Genomic DNA, 26000 nt, shown 5'->3' with positions numbered 1-26000 from the left:
TTGTAAACCACAATATGGTTTATATTTCTTCTCAGAACCGTAGCGTTTCCAAAAGGCAGTTCTATCGCCATTGGAATCACCTACTATGCAGGTGACCTCGTAAGGCAGCATCAGCTGATGGAATGTCTGGCTTTGTTCACTTAGAGATGTTTTAAAATTTCATCAGTTTGGGTGAACTTTGCCATCTTTTAGCAACTACTTCTCTCCTGTTCACATTTTCCTAGATTAAATGAGGCTAAAGACTTTAAAAATAGGTGCTTTTTTTCTCATCTGGTTTGGATTCACTGTGTAAAGTGAAAAACAATTTAAACATGCATTATACATGCATTTGGCTACTAATGTGTGAAGCAAAGGCTTCATCTTTTATTTATAATTTGTTGTGATGAAAGGCCTGATTCAAAATACAAATATAGCCACAGAGCCACTGTTCAAAAATGATATCTGATTTTTTATGACATTTTGTTTCTATAAAAGAGGGCTGGTGTCATTTAAGAAATCTTCTTTTTCCTTTTTTTACATACTGAAGCCTAGGGAAAAATCTATTTCGTTTAATGGTCAACCTTAGTTATTATTTATATTCTTTTTGACTGTCTATGCTCCCTCTGGTGGATAATATTACATAAGAAAATTTTCCATTTATTTACCCTTTTATCTCCTCACGGCCCTATATATCCAACACAGTAATATTATACCTGACTAATCTAAAACTCTGCACCTAAGTGATACATTCTATCATGTTCCTTTTATTACACAGCACTGTAACAGTGTAGAATTTCCCCACCATAATTTTTGAAAGCTAAATGAATGATAGCACAATTAACTATGTGTTAAGTATCTATAATTAATGGCAATAACAAAAAGTTTTTTATGCTCATGAGACAATTTACGTGTCGTGGGCATGCCAGAATCTTTCATTATGAATACGTAGGATATATTTGTTCCATTGTAAACAATAAAATAGTACAATTAATTTTATTATATCACCTCATTATTTTTGAGTATGCTGAAAGCACTTTGAAAATTATACAACATTTAGCCACTAGTACTAGACAAAAAAGGAAGGACCTGGCTTTTCTGTTTAACGCACTTCTTAATTTTAAATAAAGCATATTAAAAAAAAAAAAAACTATTGGATTTGAGCCCTAAAGTTACCAGAGTATACTTGCTCAGAATTCCACAATTTCATAAGTAAATGTTACTATTTTTAGAAAACAATGTTTTATTCCTAGTCCCCCTCTACCAACCTTGCAAAAGATTCTTAAAAAAAAGACCTCCAATATAACCTTGTTTTCACTTGAATAGAATGAGCAAGATTACAAGCACAAATCTAAGAATTATTAGTCATAGAATGAAAGTCATTAATTATAAAATTAATCTAGAGCAGTAATTTTCATGGGATTTTCAGAGCCCAGTTCTGAAAATCCCACTCTCCCCACCTGAACACATGGACACCTGATTCGAGCACCAGGAGTCTAGAGCAGGGAGTCCATTTTTTCCTCCCTCCAGATTATTATATATACAAATTGTCAACTGGAGTTGTTAAAGACTTTGCATACATATTGAAAACTAGACATGTAAACAACAGTAAATTGCTGTCTATATTCTTCAATCTCTAAATTACATTTTGGAATTAAGATTTTATGTTATTTTTTTAAGTTTTTATTTTTATTTATTTTGAGAAAGACAGAGACAGCACCAGTAGGGGAGGGACAGAGAGAGGGAGACAGAGACTTTCAAGCAGGCTCGTGCTGCCAGCACAGAGTTCAGTGCAGAGCTCAAACTCACTAAACCGTGATATCATGACCTGAGCCAAAACCAAGAGTTGGGTTTAACCGACTGAGCCACCCAGGTGCCCCTGGGATTAAGATTTCAAATGATGAATGCATTTACACAACTCTAGATGTTACTTGACAATGAAGGCAAAATATTTGATATATTCTGCCCATTATTCTCCATATTGATCAACCCAAACATTGATCAGCTTAAACTGCATCCAGCCCTGAAAGCCTTAGTTTCATTTAGGTCACTATTCCACTATTTTTCTTCCCATTCCCATAATTAACCCATTGCTGAACATAACAAAGAGAAGTTGTTCTGAATTTGTTTTTAAGAATTTCCTCAGCGATTAGAGAGGTGTGATGATCCTGCATGTAAGCAGTAGAAAAAAAAGAGTTCTTGATAAAGCCTCCAGGCTTCCTGCTACTTTTTCACTGCCCAATTGTTCCCTATAATGAGTCCCTTCAGTTCAGCTGTACTCCTAATATTTTTGTTGTACAAAATCATAACACTTTGGTTGGAGGTTGATAAAGTTCAGTGGATGGAAATATCGTGCATCTAAATGAACATATTCTTCTTAGCTCATTCTCCATAGGTACGTCTCGGGCTACACATTTCAACATTCATTTCTCCATTCATCAGACATTTCATGATTATCTAATCTTTGAGACTCTGTGCTGGGATTACAAAGACAAAAAAAAAAAAAAAGGCAGGGGGAGTGGACAGGGAGATTTTCCTCATGAAAAGTCTGAATAGTGATATGGGAGGCATAATTACAATGGGATTAGAACTTCAAACAAGCATGGGCTTCTGAAGTTGGAAAATGACCTAACTGTAGCACAGATTAGCATCCAGAAAAGGGCAACTCACTAAATATTAGTTGAATGAATAAATATATCATGATACTTTTCTGGAATTCTAGCCAATGTATATAAGACATTAAGTTGAAAAAGTAATACGTTTTTGTTTTTTTTTTGCAGTGACTGATACAATAATGTTTACTTGTTGGTGATATAGTATATACCAAGAATACTCAAGAAAATAATTTGAAGATGCTCAGTATGCATAAAATAACTCATTAAGAAGATCAGGTATGTGAAAGATTTGAAAACCAATAGCTTTCCAGTATGATAATGATCACTTACAAGATATAATGAAAGAAAAATACATCATCCCAAATAGTAACAAAATACTATCAAGGGACATACCTTAAGAAGAAATATCATAATTCACATCAATTAAATTATAAAGCTTTACTGGAAAAATGTTCTGATGTGTAGAGACATAAAATTTTTCTTATAAGAATATTTTAAAGATGTCAATTCTTCCCAGATTAATTTATATACTTTTGTTCTAGGTGCAAATAACAGCAGGATAATTTTAGGACCTTGAAATAAAGATTTAAATATTTATTTGTAATGATAAAAAACTGAGAGAAGCTAATTTTTTTTCTTTTTTCTTTTTAAGAGAGGAAAAATTGAAAACTAAAAAAAAAATTGTCTAGATTTTTAAAATGTATTACAAAACTAGAAATAATGTCATTCATTACTTTAAGAATCAATAGATAAAAAACTAAGAATTGATAAATAATTTAATCAGACCATAGTACATATGTGTGTTGTGAGTATATGTACATACAACAATATGTGATATTTTAGGATTTACATATACATATGGATATGGATGGATAAATTCTTCAGTATATGGTGTTGAGAAATGGCCTTTCTTTGGGGGGAAGTATTAACTTAAACTTTCTCATTGCATCATATACAAAGTAAAACCCAAGTGAATCAAAAGTTAAGCATAAAAAATTCTAAATAGTATAATTTTTTTTTTAATTTTTTCTTTTAACGTTTATTTATTTTTGAGACAGAGAGAGACAGAGCATGAATGGGGGAGGGTCAGAGAGAGGGAGACACAGAATCTGAAACAGGCTCCAGGCTCTGAGCCATCAGTCCAGAGCCCGACGCGGGGCTCGAACTCACGGACCGCGAGATCGTGACCTGAGCTGAAGTCGGACGCTCAACCGACTGAGCCACCCAGGCGCCCCTAAATAGTATAATTTAAAAGAAAATTTAAATATTTAACATATCCAGATGAGGAAGGAATATCTAAGGATATTATGCAAAAGAAAATACAAATAAAATAATTGATAAATTTCAAAGTAAAAAGTTGTAAAGCTGTTGTATGAGAAAAACATCCAAAAGGCAAATGAGAAACTAGGAAAATATAATAAATGATATCAAGAAATTAATATGCTTTGTTATACAAAGACTTTTAATGATAAATGAAAAACATTTTAGTTCCAATAGAAAAACTGGAAAGGATGTGGACAATTCCTACCTGAAACTATACAAATGGCCAATAAATATACTTTATAAAATATCAAACTCATTAATAAAAAATTCAAGTAAAAATAAGTTGTCATAAATTTTTAAATTTAAATTGTTTTTTGTGTTTTTTTTTGAGAGAGAGTGAGTGCATGCAGGAAGGGCAGAGAGAGAGGGAGAAAGAGAGAGAATCCCAAACAGGTTCCACACAGTCATTACAGAGCACAATGTGGGGCTTGAACTCACAAACTATAAGATCATGACCTGACCTGAGACGAACAGTCAGTTACTTATCTGACTGAGCCATCCAGGCGCCCCTGTCATAAGTTTTTAAAATGCTGAAATACATAATGGTGCTGAATATATGCTTAGACTGTTTTATATGCTGCTGGTCACAGTCTAAATGGAAATAACAGTTCTTGCAAACAGTTTCTATATTTATTCAAATACCTTTATTTTACATGATTTAATGGGGGAAAATATAAACGGCCTAGATATCCAATTATAAGGGAATGAATATATCATTTTTTTGCATCTATATAATGGAACATTATACCATTAGTAAGAAATTAGCTTTTAGAAAAGAGCATTTATTATTATTTTCTGGATCAGAAGTAACAATAATATTATGGAAAATCAGAAAATACTGAAAAAAATAACAACAAAAAAAGATTACCTGTAGCCAAACTACACACAGAAAACTTTGTGTGTAATTTTTTTCTAGCTCTACTTAAACTGTATATACCATATATTTAACTTTGAATCAATCTTTTTAAAAAATTATTTTACCTGAGGTGATTGTGTGTGTGAGTGTGGGTGTGTTTGTGTGTGTGTGTGTGTGTTGCAGAGAAAGCAAGAGTAACAACTAGAGAGAATGAGAAAGCTAGAGGGAAGGGGAGAGAGAGAGAGAATGAGAATTCCTTGAAAAAAAAAAGATTTTTAAAAGATTTTAGGAGACATATTGTTGACTTACTGCCCTTTGACCTACTACAGTTTTATTTTAAGTTTATTTATGTATTTATTTATTTAATCTCTATACCCAACATGGGGCTTGAACTCATAACCCTGAGAACAAGAGTCATATGCTCTTTTGACTAAGCCAGCCAGGCAACCCTACTACAGCTTTTTTAAAAATAGTAACTGGGGGCGCCTGGGTGGCTCAGTCGGTTAAGCGTCCGACTTCAGCTCAGGTCACGATCTCGCAGTCCATGAGTTCGAGCCCCGTGTTGGGCGCTGGGCTGATGGCTCAGAGCCTGGAGCCTGCTTCCGATTCTGTGTCTTCCTCTCTCTCTGACCTTCCCCCATTCATGCTCTGTCTCTCTCTGTCTCAAAAATGAATAAACGTTAAAAAAAAAATTAAGAATTCCAAATGTCTAACTAGAAAAAGTTTACGGGCAGAGACAGAAGGATCCTGGAGGAATTATAAAGAGAAGAGAGGCCAAGTCAATCCCCCGTCATTCTAGCCACCCCAGCTGAATGAAATTTCTAGATGAGGCCATCTTGGATCTTCTAGCCCCAGTGGAGTTGTCCCAGATAAGATCAGGGACTAGGGACTAGCTCTCCCTATGGAAACTCATCATATGGCAGTTGTCTGCCATTGTGTTGGTGTTGTAGCCTTTATATATTGGGATGATTTGTTATGCAGTAGTAAGTTAATTGAAATGCTGTATGAAACATCTAGCTAATGGTGAGAGAGGCTTCTGAGACACAAAGCCTGTGGGCATGTCCCTCTTTCTTTTCCCTTTTCTTGTTCTTTCCTGAAACGTGGCAGCTACAGATGTGGCAGCCACCATATGACGGCAAGGTGACAAACATGAGGATGAAGTTCTGTGTACCAGGAACAGCAAGAGCAACTACGCCTGTGTCACATCTGCCTATCCCTGGAATTCTTGTAGGTGGATAAGCACTTACATGTTTTGAATGCTAAGCTTATCTGTTAGGTTTGCTGTCCCTTCCAGCTGAATGTAATTCATCCTGACTCTGCAGAGTTTTAAATTTTTGGTAAAATTTCAAGACATAAAAAAATTACTTATTATATAATTGTATGTGGCAGAATCAGGTTTCAAACATGATTGTCTTAACAATAAGAAAATCCTATCATCTATCTATCTATCTATCTATCTATCATCTACCTATTATCTATTTATCTACCTATCTATCCATCTATCCATACCTCTATGTCTATCCATCCATCAGTTATTTATCACGAATGAATAAATGAATAAAAATTGAAATGCAATGCATCGAATGCCAGTTACAACTTTTGTAATTAGTGGTTCATTCACTTAATCACTTAATTCAACTCCCTGAGCGTTGCTTTCTCCAGCCATAAAACAGAACCAAGCAGTGTATCTATTTTGCAGTGTTGTTGGGAGGTAGAGGGAATGCATGTAAGACGCTTAGATTTGTGCTCATACTAAATAAGTGCTGAAAAAATGTCAGCTAGAATTGTTTCTAATAAGTTTTTGTTTTTATTTATATATGTTTTGCTTGTTTAATTTTCTACAATGAGGATAGTTGGTTTTATAATCAGAGAACAAAACAAAGCAAAAAGAGTCATGTAGACAAATCTCTGGATGGTATTTATACAGTATTAAGCTCCAAAACAAATAGAAAGTTCTATGGAGCAGAGGTTGAGTTTCAAAGTTTTGTGGCTTAGAAATAGGGTCTGCTAGAATCATTTCATCCACTACCCGAAATATTTATTGGTATTATTTAAATATTTTGTTTAATATTGAATGCAAAAATGAATCTTTATGGCTACATGGATCTTTAGGTTATGCTCTTCTACCTATCCTTGACTAAACTGGTGTACTTGAAAATTGCCACAAAACCCCACCCAGTAAAGCTTGTAATGTTTCTAGATGGGTGGTTCACAAAACATCAAGTTGAACTTGTCTGAGATTTTTCTGAACATATGGCAAAGAGGTGGGAGCTAACACTTTTAGTTACTTATACTCACTGGATTTGCCTAGACTGGTATTTCTGGAACTTTAATATTACTCAAAATAAAGTAGAGAAAACAGCACAAGGAATCTGATTATTTCTGGCTGGTGGTTGATCCCCAGTGTTGATGGAAATCTGGCAATTATACCAGGAGAGACTGATGGCTTTGGATGCTTGGATTTTAAGTGATTTCATCACTCGAAGGTGGATGTTCCAATTTCAGGTCTGCTACTGTCTGGCTTCCTATTATTATCACATTGTCCTGGGTTTTTTTTAATGTGTAAAATGGGGTTATAATGCCAAACTTTTCCTTGTTTCTCTCTCTTTCAGGGTATTTCAGGTTTTGAAATTCTTTAAGGTGAAGTAACAGTGCATATATCCAGATAAAATAATAATATGTAACTAAGAAAATCACTGCAGAGGAAATACTGAAATGAGAAATAAAATGAAACTAGAAGGGAGTAGTAAAATGTTTGCCAAGAGATACTGTGCAATGGTTGGATATGAGCCATGATTTTGACTCTGTGTTCTCTAGCATCCAACAAAAAAGAAAAAACAATATGGGTTACACAATTCAGAGGGTCAATAAGGTAGAGCTGACCATATCAATAGCCATATGAAACCAAAAACAAAAGAGTTGCTCTAGGGACACTATGCTCCTGGGAACTTCTTAACACTTTCATAAGGTAATTTCTTTTTTTTTTCTTTTCTTTCTCTTTCTTTCTTTCCTTCCTTCCATTCTTTCTTTCCTTCCATTCTTTCTTTTTCTTCCTTCCTTCCTTCCTTCCTTCCTTCCTTCCTTCCTTCCTTCCTTCCTTCCTTCCTTTGTTTCTTTCTTTCTTTATTTCTTTCATGTGTGAGAGAGAGAGAGTCAGAGAAAGAGAGGGAGAGAGAGAATCCTAAACAGACTCCACCCTCAGCCGGGAGCCAGACTCGGGGCTTGATCTCACGACTGTGAGATCATGACCTGAGCCAAAATCAAGAGGTGGATGCTTAACCAACTGAGCCACTCAGGGGTCCCCTTGGGGCAATTTCTTATAAAAATTCCTCAAAATAGACCAATGAGAGAACATCAAAGTATAGTTTTTGTATGATCAATCTAGATAGTACAAGAACACTACAAATTCAGCTACAAGTTTTCTGATGATCTGATTTCATCCAGGGATTCACACTGAAGCACTTCAAGAGACATGGAAGGATTGCACAACTTTTAAGCAGTCTTCAGTCAGTCATGTTTCTTTCAAATGAGCCTTTGTTAGGAACTGAATTGCAGTTGCATGTGTTGCCAGTTACATTTCAAATTAATTGCCAGTTAAGTTTCAGTGGAGCTGGCAAGCAGAATGACATTCTCCTGTGACAGAGGAGCCTAACAAGGTAGATGTCAGAGCAGAATCCCCCTACCTCTTCATGCAGGTGGGCTGGGCCAGGATTCTCCTCTTGAACAGGAGCCATGAAATGAGGTTGTTCAACAAAACAGAAAAAAAAATTAAAATAAAATAATAAGTGGAAAAACAGACATTTAAAGTAGACAAAGTCTAAAAACGAAAGAAGCAGAAATAGAATATAATTTTAGGGTTAGAGAATTTATTCCAAGGACAAAATATTAACTTCAAAATCTAGAAAAATCAATTGAGAAAACTAAATAAACTTGAAAATAAACAGATTCAAGATAAGGAGCTAGGTCTAAAAAGTAAAAAGTTAAGAGAGATTATTAAGACTAAAAGAAGTTTTTAAGTATATAAAATAAAGTTAAATTTTTATTAAAAATGTAAAGATAAAAGTTTAAGTTAAAGGAAAATAAGAGCCAGAAAATCTAAAATATAAAAACAAAATAGAAAAAAAATTGGCACTACACATCATATAAGTTATTAGCAAAATAAGTTTTAGGTCAGTGTTGAGGTGATGAACCACAAAAATCAATTTGTAGTAAAGGCAGAAAACTAAACCATGCAATAGGTGGAGTAGGAAGAGTGCCTCATAAGGAAAAGTTTTAATTGCAGGTGACTTAAGAGTCAACTCAAGGGAAGGGCTCCTGGGTGGCTCAGCAGGTTGATTTCCTGGTTCCTAAGTGTGAGCCCCACCCACATTCAGCTAGGAGCCCTCTTCAGACCCTCTGTCTCCCTCTTTGCCCCTCCCCCACTTGCACTCTCTCTCTCAAAAAAAAAAATAATAATAATAATTAAAAAAAAAGAGCTCATGAGGAAGTATGTCTTTCCTCAAAGAGCAGAGCTATGCAAATTCCTTAGCCTGTTTTCAGTAAAGGACCTCACTTCTGTTAGAAACTTTCACAATTATAAACAAAATTGGGACAAACATTTGTGTATCTATATCTTTACACTTGTTTTCTTTTTTATCATTTTTTAAGGAAAAAATTCTGAAAGTTTAGGTGACTAAAGAATATACACATTAAATTTTTCTTTTTCATGATATATAATGTCAACTTGTCCTCCTGCGGCTGGCAGCAATTTATAGTTAAACAGTGCAAAAACTATCTTTTTTACTTCCACTTTGTCTAACCCTGGTATTATCACACTGTTTACTTTGCTAATCTGAAAGTTGAAAAGTATCTTGTTTTAAATTGTGCATCTTTGATTGTCATTGAGATCGAACCAAATTCTTCTGAAAGGAAAATTTGTTTATTGAGAACTCTTTCTTCTGTCAGCTCATCTTGATATAAATAGACTAGAATACTATAATTCTCACAAGGCAGATAACTTAATTGGCAAATGACTTTAGAATAGAGACTAACTACAAAACGTGTTTGTTCATATCCCTTTTGTTGAACAGGCCTTTCCCGAGCTTCCTGCTTACCAGTTAGCTCTCAAATCTGGCTTGATTCCTAAGAAAATGGAAATAATGATTAATTAATGACAATAGTTGTTTGAATTCCCAACATTATTTGGTAAAAAAAAAAAAAAAAAAGTGCTGAAATGACTCCTAGGAGCTTTCAGGTAGTTTAATTAAAATAAGAAATCAAACAATAAATTAAACCAAAACTGCCCTGTTGAACACTCAAGAATAGTTGTCTCATAACAGAGCTGTCTTATCAACTTTTTGTATTTTTTAGTATTATCTGAACTTGAAATTAAAATAAAGTAACATAAAATTAATATGATATTTAAATTGCAGAAATATCCTATGTAATTCAAATTTCATTTATTTCCTGAATACAGTTTATGGACTATACATTTATATCATTATTTAATGTGTATGGAATCTTCGTTGGTTGGCTTTTAAAAATGTTTTCTTACTGCCCATTTAGAAGATATTGAATATTCAGAAGATAGAGTCAATGGCTCCTATGCTCTAAGGTGAGTGAACAGGAAAATTCCATCTGCTTATTAAGAAATATTGACATCTTTTACAAAAATAGTTTCAATATTGAAAAGGAAGACAGATGTTCTCATATTTTAAAATGAGATTTCAGATGGCAACGTATGAAACTACAGGAAAGGATTTAAATTTCTCACGGAAAATAAAAATTACAAAACATTTAGTAAAAAAATTCAAGTAGATTACACTTTCATGGCAATTGCTCAAAATGTAAATCAAGGGTAAATCAAAGACTTTACTTTCAGCAAAATGTTTCACTGTTGGAGCAGAGAAACCCATCCCAGGATCAAATGCCCGAAATAACGAATTAATGTGAAAATGTTTTAAAAATCATTGCTGATGTGGGAGTAAATTAAGAAAAACCATCAGAGGGTAAAATCAACAACAGCAAAAAATACCCCACATATCCAGAACGGTGAGCAAGCACTGAACTCAGTGTTTGCCTGGAGAGCACCTGCTGGTTGCTAGTAACCTTGAGCCTGGATTTTTTTTTTTTTAATTTTATGTTTGTTTATTTATTTATTTTGAGAGAGAGAGAGCGAGTGCATGAGTGCTCACAAGTAGGGAAGCAGCAGAGAGAAGAGACAGAATCCCAAGCGGGCCCTGGCGATCAGCGCAGAGCCTGACGTGGGGCTCAAACTCGGGAACTGCGAGATCATGACCTGACCTGAGATCAAGAATCAGACGCTTAACTGACTGAGCCACCCAGGCGCCCCAAATCCGGTGTACCCACACAGGCTGGAGGCAAACCATTGGCCTGAATTTCATAGAAGGCTGAGTCAGAGATAACCTCAAAAACCTGAGAGCCGAGTTCCCAGAGGACAATACCCTCAGTGATTGAACTTGAGAGGAAATCCTCTTCCAGAGGAAGATGTCAAGAATACTTGCCCATCTAGCCTTGGGTGTTATATTTGTTTGTTTGCTTGTTTTAATATTTTATAATACTTCATCATCTTGGAGTCTTGCTGATCCCACAGACTTCCCATCCCAGAGCTACCTAATTCCTAGAGCAAATGACTTGCCCATGAGCATGCCTTTCATATGCAAGTCAATCAATCCTGAGTCCATAACCTCAACCACCTCTTTTATGTAACTGTCACACACCAAACCGAGATTCCCCCTGCCTTAAACGACCCCAAGACCAGGTATTCAACAATGAGGTACCACCCTTGTAGTTCAGTGCCCACCAAAATGATTCAAACTATGTAATCTTAAGCTTGCTCAACCTGCCTACCCAGTCTTACTCCTTCCTTCTTGTAAAAATCAGGATAAAGCCTCTGCTCATGCTTTTTCCTTGCTCTTTCTGCTTCCTCACCAACCCTGGTGACTCCCCACATGGCTCTGTGTGGCACAGCATGCCCCATTCTCTGGGGAATTATCAGTAATAAAGTCCTTCTTCAAGGCAATGATCTCCATGTCTGTCATCTTACCATACCTGATTAAAATAAACCCTAAGTACACATTAAAACACATTAGCTTTGCATGGAACAGAATTAAAAACAAATATAAAAACGACAAAAATCTTTTAAGAGTTTCTAACCAGAACATCTTAACATACATGGATCTGGAGCATGAATTCACACTACTGTGTGGCTTTAAAACCCAAGCAAATAATTAACTTAAAATGGTTCTGGATTTTTAGTGGCCCCAAGAGCCTGACAAAAGAAAACACAGATGTGCTATATGGAAAGGAACTTTAAAAACAGCTTTCAAACATTTCTCAGAGTTCCAATCAATGTCATCTCCCAATGAAATGTCATTAAAAACATGAAGAAATAAGACATAAGCAAAGTTACCCCCCCAAAAAAAAAACAAACCTTATGAACCTTAAACAACCTGATTGATGGATAACACATTACACAGTTGAAGAAAAAATTACTCAATGGAAGGTTGATGCAAAGAAATTATCCAGGATCAGCAAGGAGAGCAAAGGACATGAAAATATGAAAGAGAGGACAGAGGGAAGAATTCTCAGATACTCCTAATGATAGTTTCAGGAAAATAAAGTACAAAGGATGGTGAAAATGATATATTTAAAGAGATAATTGCCATTTCAGACTTTATGAAAGCACCAATACACCAGTATCAAATTCAGAAAAAATAAATCCAGGGGCTCCTGTGTGGCTCAGTGTGTTAAGCTTCCAAATTCGCTTCAGGTCATGATCTTGCAGCTCGAATCATGAGTTTGAGCCCCACATAGGGCTCTGTGCTGACAGCTCAGAGCCTGGAGCCTGCTTTGGATTCTGTGTCCTCTCTCTCTGTCCCTCCCCTATTTTCATTCTTTCTCTCTCTCTCTCAAAAATAAACATTTAAAAAAATAAAAAGAAAATTCAGTGAATCCCAAGGAGGTAAATAAAAACAAATACACCCCTACACACAGGGAAATGAAAACATTAATGAAAAAAGGAGTTATTGCAAACATCAGAAAGTAGAACAGAGTAATCACAACGGAAGAACAATTTGATTAAAATTAGATTTCTCAACAGCTGAAAATGAAACCAGAAAACAATGTAATATATTCTAAGTACTAAAAGAAAATAATTGTTGCCGTAGAATTATATATTAAACAGAACTTTCTTTCACAAAGGAGATGTACATAGGTATTTCACATAAGAAAAAGAATACAAGAGACTGGTTATTGATAGTCTTATCTATTTTAGAATGTAAATCTTGCAATCAGTTTAAGCTCTCCTTTCCCCAGAGTCCAGTCTAGTGGCCTGGGACTTGTGCTTAATGGTGGGAATGGAGCAAACTCTCTCACGACCTTGTCCTCTTTCAAGCTCTTAGTCCTCTCGTGTGGAGGCAGAGAGGGAAAAGACTCAAAATGTCTTTCCATGTGCAACTACCTATGGATAATTGGCCAATGTTTATTAGTTGAAAATGCTCTTCCATGCTCTTTGCCATGGTGATTTGTTCTTCCCTTTCTGTCAGTTGTAGCTACTTCTCTGTGGTAGGCATCCAAATGTTTGTTTTCTAATGGGCAGGTGTTCATTGGCTCTATGAAGAGCCCTAATGGATTCTTACCCTTTATGGCGCCATGGCTTGGAAGAGTCAGCTGAGGCTGAACCACTAACTATGCCCATTTTGGCTGTGGGGATTTCACTTTATTACCTCTTGCAATTGGGGATTACTGTTCTAGTTGGTAGCTCTCTTGAAGAGTACTAGCAAAATCATTCAGTTTCTAACTTACACCCATTGTGCTTGTGGGAAACAGATATTCTTGCCAAACCATATGGTGGGAATACAGGCAGTGCCCCCCCTGTAAGTTGTCTCTCCTCATCTCTCTTGCCTCTCTCTTCTCTTGTCAGTAGCTTTCAGTTTAGGGCAGCAAGTACCCTTCTGGTTCTGTAGCTTAGAAAATTTTACCAAGGATGATCAGTAGTCGCAACGTAGTGGAAGAGGTGGTGGTTCTGACATCCTCAACCATGGAGGATCAGAAAGAATATTTTGAGTGTTCTTCCTCACCTACAGGAGGAGTATGGGAAGCTGCTCCACAAACTCTCATTCTCTTCACAGATGACTTCTAGCCTTCCTTCTTCGTGTATAGTTTAGGGGAAGTGGAGACATGGATGGTTCCAGCTGTGTTGAAATAGTGCCTTTCAGAAATCCTCTCTTCAGAGTGGTTGGTCCCACAGCTGGTAGTTTTTGATTTTAGAATTTGAAATTACTTGATATCAGAATGTGCTTCTGGGCACCAATTCTGGGAAAACAAGAAAATACACTTGCGTTACTTGGTGTCAGACTATAGACCCTTAGGCATTAATTCTTGGACAGTAAGAAAGTTTTCCATTGGTACGCTACCGCATCAGGTTATAATAACAAAATTTATCATCAAAGATAAAAATTGACCTCTGCATAAATGTTACCCAAACACCATTGAAGACCATTGAATTCTCTACACTATATGTAAAAAGTAATGTTTGTAATAAAACAATCAAGTTTTAAAATATGGACAACTGTGGTTGTTGGAGACAGCATCAAACCGTAAATAGCATTAGAAATAAACAATGAAGGTAAAGTATGTAAAATATAGGTATGAAAGCACTTTGGTTAGCCTAATTGTCCAAAATGAATAGTACATAGAGCCACTCAACATGAGAACTTTAGGGGGCTAATTTCCTATATAAATTCAATTTCATAATTTTGAAACTTATTCTGAGTCCTAAACTACATTGGACTTGGAAGGAAAATTCATTTTCTATTCTCATTTCCATTCCATTTCTCAATCGGCTTAGTAGAATGATAATATAATTTTTGAGTGACTATGCAAAATATTTTAATCTAGTCTTCTAAAAATTAGTACAAGAAAAAGGCAAGTTCTTTTCACACAGAATATTCAGTGAAAAGTATAAGTTAGTGAAAAACTACTTCAAGTCCTTGCCTTCTCATCTGATGGCCAAATATTAGTGGGATTTGTTTTCTATTTGATGTTTATTTCTTTAAGAACTCTTACTGATTTCATACTAACAGTTAATTTCAGGTTTTGTCCTTCAAGAATGATATATCGTTGAACTATTCAAATCCCTGTCACATCCAACATCTTTAAAAACCATTACAGTTTTGTTTTTTTTTTTTAGAAAACAATCAAACAAAAAATATAAAGAATCCTACCTTAGAAGTATACAATAATCTGGGGCACTTGCGTGGCTCAGTGGATTGAGTATCTACTTTGGCTCAGGTCAAGATCTTATGATTCCTGGGCCTACACCAGGCTCTGTGCTGACAGCTCAGAGCCTGGAGCCTGCTTCAGATTCTGTGTCTCCCTCTCTCTCTGCCCCTCCCCTGTCTCTGTCTCTCAAAAATAAATAAACATTAAAAAAAAATCCTTAAAAAAAGTATGACAATAATCTTATCCATTGATAAACTAATCAATAAGCAAAAAAGTAGTTATAATAAAATGAAGATAGATTTTGATGTAATGCTCAGCATATACCTATGAATGAATTTAACAATACTTTAGTTGATGTAAATAAGAGAAACATCAGCTCTTGGAAACACAGCTAAAGTTTATGAATCAACTCTTGTCTGATGTAATACCTTAAGCTCTTGAGGGAGATTTGATCACAAACATCTGCATCATACAAATGGCTGCCATCTGAATGAAATTTGGTAATAATTAGTCTGTCCCTAAAGTTTCCATATGACATTAAAACAAAGGGCAATACTTTTCATAAATCCACAAAGCCACATCCTGAAAAAAGATGTAATTTTTAAAGGTTTTACTTTATGGAGTATACATTCAGGATGTATTTCTGGAACTTCATTTTGGAAATATCCATTACATTATATATTATTCAAATGAAAACATACATGAAAATTCTTTCAAGTTAGTTTAAGCTTTCCCATTTCCACTGGATATTTGGCCAGATAATTGATGTGATGGAAGTCTAGATTTTAACCAGTAGGAGGTGGTTAAAACACAAGGGCTTAATTGTTCTTATTGTGAGATGTGAATTATAGTCACAAAAGTTTGGATTGTCTTCTGAGATCTTGGTTCCTTCATTTACCAGTTCTGTTTTTTGTTTTTGTTTTTGTTTTTAAGTAATGAATTGATTAGCATAAGAAAGTATAGGCCCCCTGACCTCTTTCCCAGGTCACCTATTTCAAAGTCCTGTCATTCATAGAAAGGAACTAACTCCAGTTAAAGTTCCTGAAGTTGCATTGTTCAGTTTTTTTTTTTTTTAATTTTTTTTAATGTTTATTTATTTTTGAGACAGAGACAGACAGAGCAGGAACGGGGGAGGGTCAGAGAGAGGGAGACACAGAATCCGAAACAGGCTCCAGGCTCTGAGCTGTCAGCACAGAGCCCGACGCGGGGCTCGAACTCACAGACCGCGAGATCGTGACCTGAGCCGAAGTCGGCTGCTCAACCGACTGAGCCACCCAGGCGCCCCCAGTTTTTAATATACAAGAGGAAAACGCAGAATTCTTTATTGGCAAACATTATTGTTACCGATTGTCCGTTCTTTTCTAGCAAACTCCAGTAGTTGCATATGATTTGTTTCATTATGCTAAGAAAAATCAGTTTAAAATTTCACTTTTGTAAGCTATTTTGCCCTTTCCAATTTCCCTACTTTTGAAAAAGCTAAAATAGCAAACCTTTATGTTATTTGTGAACATACTTCTCTAATCCAATATTCAATGTGCATTAATAATGTAAGCAGATGCCTTGGGTCTTCTGGTGTCACCCTTTCTGCTTCTTGTAATCACATGGGATAGTCTAATGTATGATCTAATGTCGACATATGGTTTCTAATATTCTTCCCTAAAAGTAATGAGGGCTCCTTGAAGTATAGTTGACTCCACTTCAAATCAGGAAAATAAGAATGGACTTAGAAAATATCTTGATGTTATCAAAAATAAAAATGCTTTCAGAAATATCTGAGGTAGTATGAAAAAAGATAAAGAGGCCAGTTTGTGAGAGGGCTTACAGAGGCCCAGTATATCAATTTTAACATTAAAAAGGAGAAAAATGATGGCAGTCAATTTGAACATGTTAGTATCTTAAAGGAGACATGATTTCATGACGACACTAAAAGTACACAAGTTAAAAAGTGATTGTATCGGGCTCTGGGCCGATGGCTCAGAGCCTGGAGCCTGCTTCCGATTCTGTGTCTCCCCCTCTCTCTGACCCTCCCCCGTTCATGCTCTGTCTCTCTCTGTCTCAAAAATAAATAAACGTTAAAAAAAAAATTAAAAAAAAAAAAAAAAGGGGCGCCTGGGTGGCTCAGTCGGTTGGGCGTCCGACTTCGGCTCAGGTCACGATCTCGCGGTCCGTGAGTTCGAGCCCCGCGTCGGGCTCTGGGCCGATGGCTCAGAGCCTGGAGCCTGCTTCCGATTCTGTGTCTCCCCCTCTCTCTGACCCTCCCCCGTTCCTGCTCTGTCTCTCTCTGTCTCAAAAATAAATAAACGTTAAAAAAAAAAAAAAAGTGATTGTAATGCTTATGTAGGTTTCCAGTATAGGTTTTTAAAATACAGATTTTAAAGTTTCTGTCTTCATTTTTTCTAATGGAGATGAAATATTTGAGAGAAACATATGTAAAAGATGGAAAAAATCTTGTTTTTAATGTGGTGAAATGTATTTGAATTAATTAATAAAAATTAAATGTCAGTGAATCAAAGGAAAGATCAACACCTTGTGAAAAACAGGCAAAATTAGAAGGGGGAAACTGCAGAATGCTTACATTTTAATCACACAAAAGTGAGGCCAGACAAGGATGCAGAGGGAATTTGACAAGGTAGTGTAGGTTTTAAGGAAACAATTGTGCATTTAGGTTGCCCTTGGCAACAGGAGTGTCTTATTATGCTAAGACATATTGACTATGAAGTAAATCATAATTAGAGTGGCCCTATCTCCCTTGGAGATAGGTTTGGAAAAGAATTTGGGACAGGTTTATGCCATTGACAAAAGATGAAGGCATAAGAGAGAAAATTTGAGTGATGTTCTAAAGAGAGAAGTTGAGCCCAGTTAGTATACCCACTGGGAAGGAACATGGGACTGGAGAACAGCGGGAGCTCATTTTTCTGGGTGCCTAAGGAAGGTGGCTTTGGACCCAAAGTGTTGTAGCAGTTTGGGCTGTGGGCAAATCTCCTGGCTGTCATTAACCCACAGAGTCTGGATATGTCCCTCCCATTTAGTGATTCCCCTTCTGTTATATTTCTTTCAATAACAGGAAACACAGGTAGACTTCTATGTCTGCCATATTCCACTGAAGGCAGCATTAATTGCTAGAAAGTTCTTGCTTATATTGACCTGACATTTACCTCTCTAAATTTCATCTGTTGACCTAGGTTTGCTTTAAAGACACCTAAGGCAGTTTAAAAAACATTTTAATCTATTCCCGAGCTTTAATTAAACTTAAGCTAATTCCTCTTACGTGTTTAACAATGATATATGTTTAAAGATACTTCTTAGTAATTATACCTCTATTATTAACCATAATAAATCATAGTATATGTCTATTATCAGTAGTAATAGTAATATTGCATTATTATTTGTAATTATGCACACATCACTTCATATTTTTATAAACAAATAGCAATAGCAGCATCCCCTGGCTGTGAATCTTTCCAGAAGAGGAGGTGTGAGGTATTGAGAGAAGATTGGTTGAGTTCATCATTTGATTGATTTCAGGCTTTTTATCATTTGTTGCTGTTAACCACCTACAGCCAAAGCATAATGTGAGACTCAGATGAGACTCAAAAGTAATGTGTCAAGCTCAAGGGAATCAGTGGCATTTAGTTTCAAACATTATGATTTGTGAAAAATCAATTTCGCCTTTTGCTGTCTTGCTTTGATTTAGTCCAACTTTCTTTTTGTAGAAAAATAAGTACAACGTGGCTGGTTGAAGAGAACAATTTTCCTACAAAGTTCTCATGTTTCGTATCTTGGAAGAAAGAAAGAAATAAAAGATCTGGATTTAAGTGGTAAATTTTTTTTTCTCTGTAGAGGATATACACCTAGCAATGTGAAGCCTCTAGCTACCTATTTTTCTTCCACTTATATATCAGGTTTGGTTGTCTGGCTCAGAGAAATATCAATATTGGTTGTCTCGCCCAGAGAAAGCGGGTAAAAGGAAATGAAATGAAGTTATTGATATTTTTATAAAACAGTCACTCTCTCTTTTTTCACACACAATTATAGGAAGTTCATTCAGGAATACTGTTCATTTTTGACTCCTGGAGAATTTTAAAAATGACACATGCTGTGAATGTGAGGTGAGAATGGAGTGAATGGATATAGTCTGGCAACTTTGACCCTATTGCTCATTATTTATAAGGTACACTTGTATCTTAAAGTATACTTCAAGGTTCTCAAAAGAGAGAGTAAATAATAACAATAATAGCACATTTCCTAAGATAAAGAGATGTTAGTACATTTGAACAATAGTTGAAATCCATGTGTTTAAATTCCTTCATTCCTTAAAGTTGAGATAATAAATAGACTTTGGAAGTCAGATTTCAGAAATGTATATTTTGCATGTAAATAGTGTACATGATACTTTTTAGTATAAGAGAAAAGGCAAGCAATGACAGGAAAATGTCCAAGGATCTACTTGGCAGTATTTCATGAGCAATGTACAGCATCCAAATCAGCTAATGAAATGCTTCAGCTCAGTAACTGGCTGCTTACAAAGACATTTTAAGATAAATGTCAAGAGAAAGATGCTGTAAAGGGCAAATAAATTATGGAGTAAATTAGCATTAACAAGTTATGAGAAAATTAGAACATTTTCATTTTGACAAAAAAAAAAAAAAAACCAAGATATATGTAAGAATTGTAAAGGAAACAGAATAATTCATGGTAGAAAAAATTGGTCAAATGATGTTTAGAGGGAAAAGGAGGAATATAATGTGTTAATAACCTGAAGTTTATTGCAACTATAACTTTGTTTTTAATAGAAATGGATCAAATTTAGAGACTGAATTAGGTAGCTCATAAAATAGCTATTGTTTTGTTAATTTATCAGTGAACCTAAGACAATTTAGAATAATTCAAAGTATATTTTGCTAAAATTATCCTACAACCAGCATAAGTTCGGTAATTGACAAGTTCATCAATGCTGAAGGTTAGTAGAATATAATTTAATAAACTTTCTTGCTTGAACAGATTAATGCAGTTTAATAGAAAATGGTGATTCATTTTATTGTTCAAAAGTATTTAAAATTAAATCATACATCAATTTTATTTACAAAATGATCATATACATAAAAATATTAATTCAGGCAAACAGAAAATGATACAAATACTAATAATTCACAATCGAATCCACTTAAAATTAATTAACATCCTGTCAGTACACATGCCTTTCTCCACCAGGAAATATAACAAGACAAATTTTTGAGTTGCAAATACATTTTCTTATTTAACAGCCAATAATAGTTGTAATTAGTTCTGGGAACCATAATCAAGCAAACATGTGATTATAATTAAACATACAAATAGATAAACAAAGATACTTAAGAATCTGGTAACAGTAAATAAAGTTCTCTATTGTTGAAATATGATCATTTTCTTTGACTGTAGGTAAAATACAAATTTGAGACCAATAGTCTTTTTCACTTTTAGATTAGGATGGAACATAGGTGGCTATTTGGAACAATTGATCCTCATATGAAAACTTGCTCAAAGACTTTGAAAGATAGGTGCACAGAACTAACAGGAGTTGATGTTGAATCCCAACAAGTAAGTTTCTTTAGTTTTTTTGTTGTTATTGTTTATTCATTTTTTGAGAGAGAGAGAGAGAGAGTGTGTGTGTGTGTGTGTGTGTGTGTGTGTGTGTGCAAGTGCTAGAGGAACAGAGAGAGAAGGGGACAGAGGATCTGAAGGGAGCTCTGTGCTGACAGAGGACCCTGGTGTGGGCTAGAAGTCATGACACTGGGATCAGGACCTGAGTTGAAGGAGGACGTTCAAACGATTGAGCCACCCAGGTGCCCCAAGTTTCTTCAATTTTAAACAGGTTATATTTCCTGAAAGGTGGAGAAGGAAAGGTAAATGTGAGAAAGAGAAAAGAGCCAAAGAGGAGTGGGGGGATAGACAAACAGGCAGAGGAAGTGGGGGTGGGGTGGAGGGGAGCAGGGCTGGGAAATGCAACAGTCACTGAAAACATGAGAACAATAGAGGGGGATTCAAGGAGAATTAATATCTTCTCAGTAGAGTATCATTTAATCAGCCATGCATATGGCTCTTTATTTCAAATTTCTATTTATTAGTAATTTTGATTAGAATTGAATTTGATCTGCGATTATTAAACATGAATCAGTTGAGAATGAAGTACACATATGGATATAATTGCACTTGTCACTCAATATGATTCTTCACATTGCCCTAGTTTTATGACTTAATTTTAAAGGATTTGGATTTGAATAATTAAAAATAATAAAATTAGTTACCGCTTCAATCAGTTGAAAGAAACCTGTTAGCACGACACCTGGTGGCAGTCATCTATAATGTAACAGGTGTGATCTTTATTTAGGTCCCACTTAATCTCTGCATGCTGGTTAACACGGTAAAAAAAAAAAAAAGTGATCAAAATATTCAGTGAGTATATTAGGCCTTTTTTTTGTTGTTGTTCTGCATTCAGTGTTACATGTATACCACAGTGTGCAAGACAAGTTTCATCCCTGGATTTGAGTAAATATCTGGGAGTAGAATTGCTGTGTCATAGGTAGGGTGAGTACAGTAAACACGCCTATTATATATACCTATTAGAGAGAAAGAAAGAGAGCAGATATATGTAGTAGACTCTACATATATAGTGGACTTTGGTAGTGGTGGGATTGGTGAGAAGTATAACAAATACATAAAAGTACACAAACCATAAAAGAGTAGCTTAATAAATCTGTAGAAAGTGAACATACTCCCATAAGCAGCATCAAGTTAAAAAATATTAATGGAACCCCAGAAACTCTACTTATGCCCCTTCCAGTAATCAACCAACACGCCCCCCTCGATGAAATAGCATTTCATAATATGGATGCGACATTGATTTAATCAGAAAAATATATCTTGGTCTTCCTTCAAGCTTATGAACAGAGCTCCTCAAACCCTTATTTTTTCCAAAGTGATAAAAGCCATAAGAACATCTTGTGTTGTAATATCTAGTTCTTGTCCCTGGCTTCTGAAATAGCTCCAGAGCCAAAAGGTGAAAGGAGCATTGCTTGTGGTTCATAATAGGTCCCTCTCAACCACACCTGAATTTATGTTAATGGGGTGATTTTTGGAAAGCGCCTAAGGATTAGGGAATGGGGGTTGGGGGACCCAACCATATTATTAGTGGAACTTTCAGCCCCACCTCCCTACCTCTAGGGAGAGGTGATGGGTTGGAAGTTTACTTAATCACTAATGGCCAATGATTTAATCCATCATGTTTATGTAATAAAGCCTACATTAAAAAACAAAAAAAAACAAATAAAAAACACCTAACCTACGGGACTCAGAGAGCTTCTGGGATGCTGAACACGTGAAGGTGCTGGAGGTATGGTTTACTCAGAGAAAGCATGCAAGCTTCATGCCCTTCCCCACACTTTGCCCTACGAGTATCTTTTCTGTGTGGCTGTTTTTGAATGGCTTTCTTTTATAGTAAGCCAGTAATCTAGTAAGAAAATTGTTTTCCCGAGTTCTGTAAGCTATTCCAGTAAAGTATCAAAACTCTAAGAGGGAGTCATGGGGATCCCCCATTGTTTGCCACCAGTCAGTAGTACAGGAGGCCTGGATCTGATTAGAGTCAGAAGTGGGGGAAGGGCAGTCCTGTGGGAGAGAGCCCTCAGCCTGTGGAATCTGTGCTAACTCCAGGCAGTTTGTGTCAGACCTGAGTTAAATTGGAGGATACCCAGTTGGTGTTCGCCAATTGCTTGGTGTGGAAAATCCCACATATCTGGTGTCAGAAGCATTGGTAAGAGTAGAAGAAGGGAAGTGTTCTCTTTTTGTGGGTATACCATAATTTATTCATTCTATTGTTGATGGATATTTAGGGTGTTTAGTGTTGACCTACTATGAATAACGTTATATCCCTTTGTATGACTTTTGATGACCATATATAAACATTTCTCTTGGGTATATACCCAGGAGTGAGATTTCTGGGTCATAAGGATATATATGTGTTCAACTTTCATTGATATGATCAAAGCTTTTTCTAACACAGTTGCATAAATGTATACTCCCATGAACGCTCTCACCTCATTGTTCTAGATATTCACCAACATTTGGTTTTGTCTTTTTCATTTTAGCCTTTTTTGTGGGTGTGTAATGGTATAGAATTATGATTTTGTATTTCCCTAATGCCTAACGATTTTGAGCACACTTTTAAATCTTTATTGGCTATTTGAGTGTGTCATCTTTTGTGAGGGACCTTTTCTCTTTTCTTATTGAGCTCATTATCTATTCTGGATACTGATCTTTTGTTAAGTTATATTTGTTATAAATAATCCTCCTGATGTATGTCTTGCATTTAATAGCTTTATTGAGGAATAATTCACATACCCACAATTTGTCCACGGTAAGTGTGATGTAGGCAGGCCAGCTCCGAGGACCCAGAGGGGGTCCCACAGGACCAGCCAAGGGGGTCCTTGGCTTCTCACAGGATAGAAATCAAAAGTGGAGCTGAGAGGAAGTGAAAGCAGAGTTTATTGAAGATATAGGGAGAGCAGACAGAGCATCCGGGACACTTGGAAAGGACAGACTGTCTTTGCTTGTTGTCTGGGGTTTTTAATGAGGATGGCAGTCTGGTGTACGTGTCCTCCCAGGAACTGGTCAAAACAAGGTGTTCTCCATGTCACTTATGCCCTGGAGCCAGTGTTGCAGGTTTTTATCTCAATACCTGGGATTCCTGGTCTTGCCACTTTGAAGATTGAAGACATGGCCATAAAATAAAAAGAGCAGCAGGCAAAAGTTTATTAGAGTATAAATTAGAAAGGAGGAATAGTAGGAAAGGTCTCTTTACAGAGAGAGGACATTCAAAAGTGAACGCCCACCAATAATAGCCAAGGTCCTTGTTTTGTAAAGTTCTGGCAGCCACATACACCCCCTCTTCCTTCCCCCTTGTTCCTTCTCAGGTTCTATCTTTATTGACTGGATAACTCTAGGTGCTGGGTTGTCTATTCCTGATTGGCTCATTTCCATCATATGAGGGGTGGTCTATGGCCATACTTAGGTCTTTTGTCAAATTCCTGAGGGAAAACTGAGGGGGTGGGGAAAGGTGGGGTAGGTTACATTCTTAAGAGGAACATTACCCTGAGGGGGTTTGCTGCGGTCAGACACTCCCAGCATTGTTCCAAAATATGTCTTTTTCCCCCCAGGGACTTCCAGACCTATCCTCTCCCACTCTGCCTATTTTATCTTATCTTTTCCTATCACACCAGGGGTCTTCGTGTCAAGGTGTCTGTATTGAGTGGTCTTGGAAAAATGGCCTGGTCCAGTCACTCCTGAGATGCTATCTATTGTGCTGGAAGACTCCAAAGAAATCATGAATTCCTTGGCCTTTATAAGGAGACACATTAAAGCATGTGTAAGGCGGGGATGCAGGTCCTAGGAGGAAGAGACGCGGCCAAAAAAGTCTTTCATGGGGTCCCTTTAGTTTCCCCATCTCAAGTATACAGTTCAGCGATTTAAAAAAAAATTTTTTTAATGTTTATTTATTTAAGAGAGAGAGAGGGAGGGAGAGTGAGCAGGAGAGGCACAGAGAGAGAGAGAAAGGGAGACAGAGAATCCGAAGCAGGCTCCAGGCTCTGAGCTGTCAGCACAGAGCCTGATGCGGGGCTCGAACCCACAAACCGTGAGATCATGACCTGAACTGAAGTCGGACACTTAACCGACTGAGGCACCCAGGGGCCCCACTGAGTTTTAGTACATAATGAGTTGTGAAATCATCCCCACAATTCAACTTCTTTATTAAAATTTTTCAGTTTAATTCTTAAAAATTACAAGAGACATTTATTTAAAGTAGTACATTTGCAGCTCAAATATTTCTAAATTGTACATTTCAGGTCTACCCAACTTCTTAAAAATATTTGAGGAGAGCTGCAACCACAGATTTCAGCATGATTATTCCTTTGCCCATTCTTCCCTCTCTTTTCTTTGCCAAGTGACTTCTTTCAGATAGGGTTCAAGATAGAATTTATCCTGTTCATATTTTCTCCACTGTTCTTTCCTTTATTATTATTACTTTAAAAAAATTTTAATGTTCTTTTATTTTTGAGAGAGAGAGAGTGAGAGTGGGGGACGGGCAGGGAGAGAGGGAGACACAGAATCCAAAGCAGGCTCCAGGCTCTGAGCTGTCAGCACAGAGCCTGAACCCATGAACCGCCAGATCATGACCTGAGCTGAAGTCAGACACTTAAATGACTGAGCCACCCAGGCTCCCCTTATTATTATTACTTTTAACGTTTATTCATTTTAGAGAGACAGAGACAGAGCATAAGTGGGGGAGGGGCAGAGAGAGAAACAGAATCCGAAACAGGTTCCAGGCTCTGAGCTGTCAGCACAGAGCCTGTCATGGGGCCTGAATCCAGGAACCATGAGATCAGGACCTGAGCCAAAGTCAGACGCTCAACTGACTGAGCCACCCAGGTGCCCCTGTCCACTGCTCTTTAGGTAAAATCTGCTTGCTGCCTTGCATTCGGATCCACTGTTCTCTTAATGCGAAACACCTGTTGTTATACAGGTTCTCAGGAAGCCTTATGGCCTCTTTCACATCATCATGCTCATATGGTAACACAACCCCAGTTTATTGAACCCTGCAGCACTGTAACACCATTTTCATATACCCTCCAGCCACCGGCTTGATGCTGCAACAGCAGCCCTGCTCCCCATTTTGACCCAAGACCCCACAATTCAGTTTAAAATCCTTCCCTCACCCTAGAAGATTCCCTTCTACCTAGTTGTGGTCAATCCTGCTCCAACATTCAGACACAGGAAACCACTGACCCTTGTCAAGAAGTGGATATTTTCATGGTTCTGCACGCTTAGAGCTTTCTGAGAAAACGTTACTGGCACCTGGGTTAAAGGACAAGCCTTGGAAGTTAAAGGGAATTAGATAGACCTTGAACCATCTGTTCTCATTCAAAGGGTATTAAACTTACCTCTTCCAGAGCCAAATGCTTCACCTTCTGTGGTGC

General features: G+C 36.6%; 1 pseudogene; it reads right to left on the bottom strand.

Moving 5' to 3' along the window:
* Positions 1-24927: 24927 nt before the first annotated feature.
* On the bottom strand, positions 24928-25695 carry LOC131506149 (cytochrome b-c1 complex subunit 7-like; annotated as a pseudogene).
* Between the last annotated feature and the right edge of the window lie 305 nt (positions 25696-26000).

The sequence above is a fragment of the Neofelis nebulosa genome, chromosome 3 (assembly GCF_028018385.1).
Source record: "Neofelis nebulosa isolate mNeoNeb1 chromosome 3, mNeoNeb1.pri, whole genome shotgun sequence".
Lineage (NCBI taxonomy): Eukaryota > Metazoa > Chordata > Mammalia > Carnivora > Felidae > Neofelis > Neofelis nebulosa.
Note: the sequence above shows the minus strand (reverse complement) of the source record. Positions and strands in the feature narration are given on the sequence as shown.